We start from the raw sequence: 12,500 nt of genomic DNA on the forward strand, positions 1-12,500 counted from the left end.
GAATCCCGTGAATGAACAAGTCATACTTACTTGACGGGAGAGATACCGTGATCAGTAAGGCGGTTCCCTCATGGTGAGACTCACCCATTGCACTCCGGGGGGGTTGACCCTTGCGATTTCCCCAAATGTGGGAAACTCAACCGTACTATTTGTGGTAGTGGGGGACTGCTTTCGCGCTCTCCCCTCATCTTTAAACTATAAACAGATAAACTTAAGGTGATTGGTGTTGGCTTCATGGATCAGGTGGTTGGTTTGTGATTGTTGAGTTTTGAGTTTCTGTCGGGTGTTGATTTCACATCAGTGGATTGACTCAGCCTGTCATCCTTCCCAGGTCGGTGATATGAGTACCAGTGCACTGGTAATTGGGGCACTGCATTAGCAGCACAGCCGCGCCCTCATCCAATGATGCCACCCACAGTCTTGTGCGATATGTGAAGGAGGAGGACAAGATAAACTTGCATTTTATGACGAGAAGGTTGTTTGTATTCTCAGAGGTATACTCATTCACCTCGAGCTGCAACAGGGTTCGAACCGAAGCTTCCCAGCTCAGGGTGGTGTCTTGCAGGCAGAGGTGGTGTTCGGGGCGTGCAACGCATGCAATTGCGAGCCATGGGGCTCCGAGACAGCAAGGGGTCTCTGAGGGTGGGATCTCACTTTGCCGACAAAACGTACCAACTTGAGAGCGGTGGTAAACACAATCCAAAGGGAATGCTCCATCCCAAGGAATGAAGCTTCATCATGTCACGTGATGAAGCGATTAAAAGATGTTTTTCTGACGTTTAACTCAACAGGACTATGACAAAATTAGGGGGTGGCGTTCGTGGGAGGAGAGAAAGCAGGAGTAATAATAACGACGTTTAATGTGGACAAATGCAACAATAATCATTATAAAACCATGATAATTCGTCATGCTAAAACTGTTGTGGGGTCGGGGATGAGAAGACCACGAAGGTAGAGAAGCTACCTCCAGTTCCCACCGGAATCACAGGCCATCGCACACGGATAACTCCGTGACGCGGCGGGTCACAAATCGACCGTGAACGCCAATAACTCGACCACTGACTTAGGGTCCTCCAACTAATAAATACCGTTTACCTCATGGTCATGTGATCTAATTACCGGGGGATACGCCCTCGGTATGCCTTGTTCAAACTGGATCACCGAAACGGATCAAATACAGCCAAGCGAGACTGCCCAAGGACGTACCGGCGAGAAAAACAGATCGTTGGGGATAACGTCCTGGCTGAGCTCGGATACGGACCATGCTGGACCAATGAGGGAAAAGACGAAAACGAGCTGGGAACATTTCCATACAAAGTATTTATTTACACTGAAGCGAGGAAAGGTATGTGGCACAGTGAATGGGGTTTATTGTTATGTACAGCAGGGATAACAAGGAATTTGTGGGGTGCAACAAAAGGCAAGTAATTTACAAAAACAGACACAGAGCAGACTTATCCCGTGAGAAGTTATACGATCTTAACTTATGCGATGACATTTGCCATCATATACACACACACACACACACACACACACACACACACACACACACACACACACACACACACACACACACACACACACACACACACACACACACACACACACACACACCTGAGGAAGATTAGATAGCCAAAAAGAAAGAGAGCAGTTGAAGATAGATGGCCTCGCAATACCAGGCACGATCGGTCGACCAGCGCAACCCAGTACGCTTTGGGCGAGGTTGGGGGAGAAATACTGGTGTCGAAGGTGTGGGAGTGGGAGGTGTGGTGCAGTGCAATATGGGGCATGCAGTGTCGTGCCAGAGGAAACTGTGATCGCAAGTCAGTAATGGATGCTCTTTTGTGCGTCCAAAGGGGACGTGATAGAGGGGTGGAAAGAGAGAGAGAGAGTAGAGATGTGTGAGGCAAAAGATCCCTCACCGAGTCGTGCATCTGTCTGTGAATGTCGCGTGTACCTTCGTGGGACGCTCCGCTTGAGCATTCCCACATTAAGAGTTGGCAGATTATCTCCAGCTTAGTCAATTTGCCGGGGCTCGTGGCAACGTGTGCCGCACACTGGTCCTCAAGAAGAAGAACATCCCAGTCGCACACCAACCACGAGTGAAGAGCCAACAAACGGCGGAGCAGCCAACGCAGAGTTGAGAGGAGCAGAGAAGAAGAGGGCGAAACAGCTTCGCGCTCTTCCTTTTATAAGCCCCAGGCGAAAGGTGGGGTGATGACCCGAAAGCGACACGCTGTGACCCGAATTCCACCGCTCCTCCATTGGACCACAGTGTCCCTAGCCACGCCCTGCCAGGCTCCTGCGCCCGGAAACGGTCTCATTTGCCCATCCGGCTTGCCATGGCTCCTGACTCAACATCGCATCGGATATGAGCTGACACCCTGGCCCTGAACGTGCTCTGAATGCAGTCTGAATGCTGAATGGCAATGCACACCCATCACCCACGGGCTCCCTCTCATGAGCCAAGATGCACACCTGGGCCCCGTATCAAACTCCTGGATCACCCTTCCCGCAACCCCTCTGAGCCGCCCCTGTCTTGCCGTGTTCTGGCGACTGGACGAGGGTCGTATCAATGCCACGTGCTCACCCAGTACATCCTCGGCGAAATGCGGTCGAGCAATTCATGTCCGTTGCTTAGCCCCTCTTTATACATACATACACATACATATATGTACGTATGGATATGCCTCCATGTCACTCTATGAGTGATTTTTTCATTTGTTACTTACGAAATCTATATTGATGACTTCTGTCATCTGTTTGTGTGTTTGTGTGTGTGTGTGTGTGTGTGTGTGTGTGTGTGTGTGTGTGTGTGTGTGTGTGTGTGTGTGTGTGTGTGTGTGTGTTTGTTTGGGTGTGTGTTTGTTTGTAGACACGATAACTCGAAAACGGAAGAAACTACCAATGTCAAATTACACTACGTGATTCAGGAGGGTGATGGCCAGCGCTGATTAGATTTTGATCAAAATCGGTAAAAGGTCAAGGTCACAGTGAGGTCAAACTTCCAAAACATGATAACTCGAGTACGGAATATGCTACCAATGTAAAATTACACCACGTGTTTCAGAATGGTGATGGGTAGCGCTGATTACATTTTGATCAAAATCGGTCAAAGATCAAGGTCACAGTGAGGTCAAACATTCGATTTTTGAAGGTTTGGTACAGAATCATCGTAGAAACTTCTGGTTTGCGTCGCTACCTTCTCAACAGACAGCTTTTATTAGACAAGGTCAGAGGTCAAGTTGACGATTTCGTAAATACCAGTCTATGACTGCTTGTTACTTACGAAATCTAAAGATTTCGTAAGTATTGTGACGTCCACGGGACTTGAACAGTCCCGCCAACATAGAATGAGCCGAAACGATGGAGGCGGTTTATTTGTTTATAACCCAAACATGGCGGTTCTAATCGCTCTACCGCAAACGGGACGAGGAAGGTGGCACGAGTCACTTTTCACTGAGTTGATGATGTTTATTTGTTTTTATTATTACCAGAAATAACAAGACTCGGCAAGAAGAGGGATCCGGGGCGATTCGACGGGATGGTGTGGGATCGGGCGTGGGAAAAACACAGACAATTCCAATGAATACACAGTTCTCAATCCCTCAAAGGCGCCAAGCACACACACACACACACACACACAAAACGTAGCTATTTCTGGTGATCAGGCTGGACCGTGGTGTGGACGCAGCTGTCCCTGGATCGGCGTCGGACGAGCTGGCCTTGCTCTCGTCAGGGGGGCAGGAGAAACCGTGGTGCTGTCGACCTCCTGGTCTTGGCCCAAGTCCGCTCACAGCCACCAGGGAACCAGTTCTGGCGCCAAGTTGCGAGCAGGAGAGGGAGGCAGGTCCGCCCGCCGTTCTACCCCGTACTCCGAGTCAGCAGAACCCCAGAGCCAACCAAGGTGAGGCACGAGGCTCGGCAAGGCTCCAGGACACGATGAAGAACACGATCGATTCAGCACAACAACAAGGACGCTCTCTGCCGCCAGAGGGAACCACACCAAAAAAACACGATCGTTCTGGTTGTAATCTTCTTCCTCTTCCTCTTCGACCCCGAACAGAACCTTTTTATCCTCCCATCCTCGTCACTTCCAATCGAGCCGTTTATTGGCCCACCGCCATCGCCTTCCGCCAATCGTGATCACGGGGCGGAGCCATCCGCTGCACTGTCCTGTGAGGTCACGGCCAGTCTTCAGAGAATACTAAAAGGGGTTTACGCAGACACAATTACCCTATCCCGTGTCCCTATCTAATTACGTGACATTTATCATTTCCCCCTTGAAGAAATGAACATTTACTGGACAACTTATCACCACTGAATTGCTACTTATTACATCGAGATCCTGGTAAACTCGAACAGCATGGCATACCTAATTAAACATCCTAATTACCCTTTGAATGCATACCCCCCCCCTCAAACGTAACAGTATATTGATGACTACCGTCCTCTGTTTGTGTGTTTGTGTGTTTGTGTGTTTGTGTGTAGGCATGATAACTCGAGAACGGAAGAAGCTACCAATGTCAAATTACACCACGTTATTCAGAATGGTGATGGCTTGCGCTGATTAGATTTTGGTCAAAATCGGTCAAAGGTCCAGGTCACAGTGAGGTCAAACATCCAAAACATGATAACTCGAGAAAAGTTACCACAGGTATTGTTGTCGGAGCGTGACTTTGGAAGATCGAGGTAAGTTCGGCGGAATTTGTCTGTCAATTCGTCGAGTTGGGGCTGTTTTAAAAATTTCAGTGTTAGCACCCATGGCGCAGAAAGCCTTGCCTCGTTGTAGGCCGTGCTGTGTTTTCGATAAAGATGGTGTGTAAAAGTCATTTTTCATCCCAATAAAGCTTATCGTCGCATGCCTGACTTGCAAAGTCTTTGATGACTTTGATAAATTAACGTTAATAAATAAAGATGACTTGATGATACGGTTTTATGACTTTGATAAAATAATATTAAATAATTCCAGAAATTCCTTTGGAGAAATGGAGTATTTTTGCTTCGGTCGACGTTACGAGTTCGTTTTAACTTCGATTTTAATTTTGTCTTCGGTTTTTGCGATCGCTTAGGACGCTTAACACTCGGTGGTCGAAATTCTGGTAAAAATCGGATGTTTTGGAGACGTTTTAAGATTGTATAAAAAATATTTCACCCGCCGTGTCACGGCTCGTCACTTGGCGCAGCGCGCTTGAGTAGACGTGTCATTGAGTCACGTAAAGGTTTTGCGTGTGCGCGCTGACGTCATCGCACTCGCCCCGGCGTCCTTTCGAGTTGGGGGGGCCATCGAGTGTGACCTTTACGTTACGTTAATCCGCGATAACTCGAGAACAGAAGAAGCTACCAATGTCAAATTACACCACGTGATTCAGGAGGGTGATGGCTCGCGCTGATTAGATTTTGGTCAAAATCGGTCAAAGTCAAGGTAACAGTGAGGTCAAACATTCGATTTTTGATGGTTTGGTACAGAATCATCGGAGAAACTTCTGGTTTGCGTCGCTACCTTCTCGAGAGACAGCTTTTATTAGACAAGGTCAGAGGTCAAGTTGACGATTTCGTAAGTACCAGTCAATGACTGCTTGTTTGTTTGTTTGTCACTTGTTCGTTGCTGCCACAGGCACCATGACTCGCAATTGCATGAGTTGCACGCCCCAAACGCTACCTCCGCTTGCAAGGTAACACCATGAGCTGTGAAGCTGCAGTTCGAATCCCGTTCCAGCTCGAGTTGAATGAGTTTCCCTCAAAGAATACAAACCATCCTTCCAGTCATAAAATGCAAGTTTATCTCCTTCTCCTTCGTATGCAGCACAAGGCTGTGGGTTGCGTCATTGGTTGAGGGCGCGGCTGGGCCGCTTGATGCAGTGCCCCAACACCCAGTGCACTGGTACTCATTTCGCCGACCTGGGAAAGCTGACAGGCTGAGTAACGCCACTGATGTTAAATCAACACCCAACAGAAACTCAAACTCAAAACTTAACAATCCCAAACCAACCACCTGAACCATGAAGCCAAAATCAATCATGTTAAGTTTATCTGTTTTTAGTTTAAAGATGAGGGGATAGCGCGAACGCAGTCCCCCACTACCACAAATAGTACGGTCGAGTTTCCCACATTTGGGGAAATCGCAAGGGTCAACCCCCCCGGAGTGCAATGGGTGAGTCTCACCATGAGGGAACCGCCTTACTGATCACGGTATCTCTCCCGTCAGGTAAGTATGAGTTGTTCATTCACGGGATTCCTTTTCTAACTCCGATCACCGTCTGGCTGTACCGGGACCCATTCACCACATCTCCTGAATATTGATATAAATGGTGAATGTTACAAGAACTTTACAAACACATTCTAATCTGACTATTTGGTTCGATATTATGATTTAGATATTTGGAGAATTTCTCCCTTCGCTGCTGTTTTGAGAGAATTAAATATATCTTCATGATTTGATCCCTTCTGAGGATTTTGTCCTCGTATATGACGCCAAGCATAACTTCGTGACGTCATGTTTAACTTATTGACGTCACCACGTTTGTTGTGATTTCCAAGCTCGGTTGTTTCCTCCTCACAAGAATCTTTTGAATCATTTCGTTCCATAGCCTGATGTTGGCTCAACGGTGACGGTGGCTGGATAATACATCCCAGGGTCGTGAGTTCAAGTTCCTGTCCGTCCGTCGTTGAATTAACACCAAGTGGGTTGACGAAGCCTGTCATCCTTGAGAGGTCGGCTATTTGAGTAGGCTACCAGATTCCTGGTAACAGCAGCACCGATTTGAGCTGACCCCGAGAAAATACTCTCACCAATCAGCCACAGGCTGAATACGAATAAATAAATAAATTTCGTTCCACATGGATCGATCTGTTTAGACTGGACACAAGATAACATCAGAGATTGAAACAATGGATGGATTGAACATGACGACGACCTACCTGCCTGTGTTGGGAGAGCAACACACCTTGTGCTTTGGTCCATCACGGCAGATTGCGGGGTAAATACACGCAGGTCTTTGTAGTGTTCCACTTGGTGTCGAACTTGTGGTCCTTTTTTACATGTTTTTTTGTACACGTAGTCAAGGGTCATGGAAGGGCTAGAACACAAAACAGATCAGGAAACATCACAAAAGGAACTGGAGTAATCAGAGAGATGCCATCTCGGGTTCCATGAATATAGGGCCTTCAGATCAACCTATCCAGCATGGCAGTCCTCAGTTCGTTAATGCTGTCAAGGCCTGTGTCACGCCGCAGTGCACTGATTTTGGTGGCCCGACTTCTACCTCTCCTTGCAGTGCCCTGTGTGGGCTCCCAAAGTATGAGGGGATTAGCAGACAGTTCAGGGTGCCGAATGCATTGTCCCGCCAATCTCATCCTCCTCTCACGGACTTTGACGGATACTCTTGGCAGGCCACCATATAAGTTGACGTTCCGTACATGATCTTTCCATGACACGTTAAGGGCTATCCTGAGCATGTGTGTAGACCCCATTTAATGCCTTCTCTTGTTGCACCGGAAGCGTCCATGTCTCCACGGCGGCTCTGACAGGGCAAGAGCATAAACCCAAGCTCCTCCTCCCTGCCACTGATGGCAAGCCTCAGTTCGTGGTCAAGGACCACAATAAACAGAAAGGGTGCCAACGTATCTCCTTGTAATACCCCAGCCAGAATCTCAAAGTACTCTGTTTCTCCATCAGGCGAGCAGACCTTAGCACGAGTCTTGGAGTACGTGGCACTGATTGATTTATCCGCTTTCTCAGGGACGCTTTATCCACTGGGCACGGAGGACCTCAAAAAGCTTCCCTTGATCAACGCCATCAAAAACCTTCATGAATTCGATGAAAGTGATCACTGCTGTCAGGCTCCGATCTCTCACTCCCTCAAGTAGTCTCCTAAGCGCCAGGGTCTGCCCCACAGTTGAGCGTTCCGGACCGAAGCCATTCTGAGAGTCCCTCAGTAGGGGATCTAAGACAGGTCTGATATGGCTCAGAATCATTCAATTATATGTCTTTGCCACGACCGAGCTCAGACAAATCCCACGGTAGTTGTCGGTCCTGGAGAGATCTCCCGTCTTGGGTACCGGGACAATGTTCAGGATAGACCACTGCTCCGGCAACTCCCCTTTCTCTTACGCATGGTTGATGAACACCAAGATAATTTCATCCAGAGGGACATACTTCAACACTTCTGGTACCACCCCATCCTCACCAATTTTCTTGCTGCACTTTATGGATGCTTTAGCCTTTTTATACTCATTCATGGTAAAGGGGCCATTGTGTATGGGGAGGTCACAGAATATGGGAGCTGTTGGTACGTTATCCACGAAAAGTTGGAGGGTTACCTCGCAAGTTTTTGAAATGCGAGTACCAGGTGCCAACTCTCATCTCCGCACTTTCACCTTGAATCTTTGCAGACTGGGACGACTTTTGACCACAGATATCTTGATGAGCTGCCAGCTCAATCCATACCTCTGGTTTTCGTGTGTTTCTTCCACCTCAACTATTTTCTGAGTCAGTTTCTCCTGCACTAAAATTGCATACATCCTATGCAGCTCCTACTTTCTCCTTGTGGACTCCTCTCGACTCCAGCCATCTTCACCCTTGTCAACAATTTATGCTTCATATGCAGCCTTCATCTCCTTCTGGGCCATAGTGACCTTAGGATGTAAACTCTGCTCCTTCCTCCGTACCTTCAGGATTTGTGTGAGGCAGGCCTCGGCTGCCTGTTCGTTTGCTTTGACAAAACGCTGGTAACGTTCTGAAGCTCCCTCATCTTTCCCCTACAGCATGTGGAATCTATTTCATATCTCCACCGCATAACGCTCCTGCAGTTGACAGTCAGCCGCCAGTTCACCCCATACGTGCTTCACCTTCTTCACCACATTTCGCCTCGTCGACTTGAGATTTAGTCTTAATGTCATGGCCACCACCCTGTGATCCGACCCCAGAGAGGAAAAAGTCCCATATGCTTCACTGTTGATGATGCTTTTACACCACTTCTTACGCGTCAGGATGTAGTCAATCTGATGTGTGGTCTTCTTTGGTGACATCGAGGTCCATAATTTCCCTCTTCTCTTCTGAAACAGCATGTTCGTGGCCAATATCTGATAGTCCTCCATTAAATCAGCAACCGCCTCCCATTATCATTTGTCTGCTCATTGTGGGTGAATAGAATCATCATCCGGGCTGTTGCGAAATTTTCAGCTTGATATTGTCTTCTGAGGTTTCGTTGTGATCGTTGTCTAATTTAACTTGCGAGGTTTTAACGTTTAGCCCACTCAGTTTTAAAATCCTGTTTCTAAAATCACAGACACATATAAAATCAATGTCCACAAAAGTACTTTTCTCAGAGAACAATTTTATTCTAATTTTATCCATCAGTTTATTCTCACCCTCGCACATCCCCATTTGTTGTGGAACTTTAATTGGGTTCTATTTTATTTGTCTTACTTTTGGTTAACCGTTTAACCGACTCAAATCAAAGACACCGATTAATTCATTTTTCCACAACGTGAAAGTACATCACATCAGAGAGTTTCATTATAACTTGGTACTTGGTCAGTACCAAGGAGCACAAGCCACTGAGATGCTATACATCACACATGCTTGCACTAAAACAACATTACATTTCCAGGCATTTATATACTTTCATGGGAGAGTGGAGGGGCTGTTAACTCTAACTGCAAGACATGTCTTCTAGGTGAGAAGCACATGATGTAATTACGGCAAAAGTTTGCTGTTATCAGCCCAGGTCACATTGTTCCACAGCAAGAAATTCTTTTTTTTATCAACATTTCGGGAAAAAGACTCTTGGCGAAAGGGAAGCAAAACTGACATCCAATTCGACAAATAGCATAGAAATTAAATTTATAAAACACTAGCACAATTACAATTTAGAGTACATTAATATAATTATTTCTTCCACATGGCCAAAGCATACATTAAGGTCACCGAGTATAGCCAGGAAGTGATGTCGAGGGACAGCTTCAATCGTCTGCTGGAGGTTATTGTAAAACTCAGTTTTGTCGGTGCTGTCTGCATATTCACATGGTGCATATATGACAATTACTGTAAATGCAGGGTTTCCCTGAAAGGAAGCCTTAAGCACCTGGTCTGAAATGCGATCCACTCCAATTAAGGCCTTTTGAGCTACCTTGCCAATAACGATCCCCACCCCTCCTGTTGTTGCTTGCACTGTATTCCTCCATGCTGATGTCGTGTACAGTTCATACCCAAGACCAGCGCTGTAGCGGTTCACATCATCTCTCCGTTCCATTTTATGCACCTGCCTGTGTTTCTGAAACCCACATATCTCCACACACTGCTTCTTCATATTCCAAGCCAGTTCCTCAGTCTTCAACCGAGAGTCCTCATCTGTGATCTTCGGTGCCGTGAGGGTCTGGATGTTAAAAGTGGCTGTCTTGAGGGACTGTTTACACTTCAATATTGGCTCGGGCTTCTTGCATCTGTCAGCCGTACCCCTCCCATGAGGGTTTAAGGGTACACCATCATGTCCGACTGGCGAACGTGCACGGATCCCCGCAGCATCCGAGTTCCTGCGGACTCCCGCCACTGGAAGTATAGAATTTGGTAGGTCGTTTGAATTAATGGTTCCATTCAAAGCTAAATATGAGTGAGGGTCGCTACTCCTCTCGCCTAAACCAGGAGCCAAAGCCACCTGCTCCGAGGACTGAAACAGGGTTTCCCCCTTCACAGCCCTTATGGATGCAAGCCTGGGTATCTTGGCCGGTCAGACAAAAAAAAAAGTCTAACCTTCCCTTTATAGTTCACAGATAGTTTCAACTTCTCTGAAACTTTACCAAAACATTCATCACCGTGTCTGTACCAAATTTTGTTTATAGCATTAAAAAAAAGACAAGGTCTAAAAACAGGAGGGTTGCCCCACCCCCCCAAATATGTATTTGCTTTTTCCTCCGAAACTATACACGCGATTTCGATGAAACTTGATCACAACTTTCATCACCCGTGATGTATTAAAGATTGTTCACATCATTAAAAAAAAAAAATCAAAGTCAATGGGGGAGGGGGAGTTGCCCCCGAAATATGCATTTGCTTTCTTCTCAAAAACTACACACACAATTCCGATGAAACTTCACCACCGCCTCGTGATGCACCAAAGTTTGTTCATGACATTAAAAAAAAAATCTGTCGGTATTTCATTTCTTCTCCATTACACATTTTGTGGGTCATCCATGCCTACCAGTGGTTTCCTGGTGAGTTCACCTGGAACGTAGTTGCGGGGAGCTTGTGCAATGGCACATCGTACGTCAATCTGTCTGTCGGTCCGTCTGTCTGTCCACAAATACTGTCAACTTCCTCTCTGAAATTACATATACGATTTTGATGAAACCTTACCATAACATTCATCACCGTGTACATACCAAAGTTTGTTCAGGACATGAAAAAAAATCCGGCCAGAATGGGGTCTATGAGGATTGCCCCCCAAAATAGTTATTTGCTTTCTTCTCAGAAACTACAAATGCATCTCTGATGAAACTTGACCACTACCTTCATCAACCATGATATACCAAAGTTTGTTCATGGCAACAAAAAAATTGTGGTCTGTCAGGGTTTATGGGGGTGTTGCCCCCCCCCCAAGAGGTATTTGCTTTCTTCTAAGAAACTACACACACAATTTTGATGGAACTTTACCGCAACCTTTATCACCTGTGATGTACCAAAGTTTGTTCACGGCATTAAAAAAAAAAAAATTCTAAAAGGTATTTACTTTTTTTCTCCGTAACATATTGTTATCGATATCAGAATCGGATCTGACGAATGCATACACACATTTAGGTCCTCGGACAGTTATTTCCATAAATGCATGTCCAGGATAGACCCATCCCCATGTCTGGTGGGATTCTAACTTTGATGCGTTGAGAAGGGTAAAGAATAGATTCCCTTTTCTTATGGGATGGCCTTTCTCTCTTTACGAAAGACACATTTATGCACATGAGATAGCCATGAGCCCAACGGAGGCTCGTCTACCCCCTTTCCATCAGGACACATTGGTTTGGAGGTGCACGATTTATTTACACTTTGGACTTACAGGACTTTTGATTAAGCACACCGCGGGCTTTTCCTGAGCAGTTTTTCTGATGGTCAAATACGGCTGTGGATCATTTACCTCACCCACCTCTTTCACCGACGCTGACGTTCACCTTTTTCCATCGACGTTTGACACCCTGTTTGGCAGCTCTATGGATGCTGGCTGGCTTTTGTTCGTGTCGGGCTGAACAACGAAGGAATGATCGTGAGATTGACGGTTGGAAGTGACGTGCAGCCATGCGCCTATAGACAAGGTGGATTTGGCTGAAGTCTGCTTGAGGCTCCACCCACACTGGTCGCCTATAAAAAGGACAGGAGGACCGATTTCCTGTCAGTTTAGTGACCGCTGGGTGACGGTTATTTTCAGCTCCTGTCAGTTGTTCCAGTCAGGCGGTTGGTGAGTTGGTGACAGCCTTACAGCTCTGACCACTGGTGACTGTTTGTGACAGTT

At 46.6% G+C, this 12,500-nt stretch overlaps 2 non-coding genes across 2 annotated transcripts; one reads left to right on the forward strand and one right to left on the reverse strand.

Annotated features, from left to right (window-relative positions):
- Window positions 1-22: 22 nt before the first annotated feature.
- On the forward strand, window positions 23-186 carry LOC147033315 (U1 spliceosomal RNA). The gene has a single exon (XR_015055669.1). It is a non-coding gene; the product is annotated as a U1 spliceosomal RNA (small nuclear RNA).
- A 5,866-nt stretch (window positions 187-6,052) lies between these two features.
- On the reverse strand, window positions 6,053-6,216 carry LOC147033316 (U1 spliceosomal RNA). The gene has a single exon (XR_015055651.1). It is a non-coding gene; the product is annotated as a U1 spliceosomal RNA (small nuclear RNA).
- Window positions 6,217-12,500: the final 6,284 nt, after the last annotated feature.

This window comes from Eptatretus burgeri, chromosome 2 (assembly GCF_056783735.1).
Source record: "Eptatretus burgeri isolate ZD-2024b chromosome 2, Ebu_testis_v1, whole genome shotgun sequence".
Classification (NCBI taxonomy): Eukaryota; Metazoa; Chordata; class Myxini; order Myxiniformes; family Myxinidae; genus Eptatretus; species Eptatretus burgeri.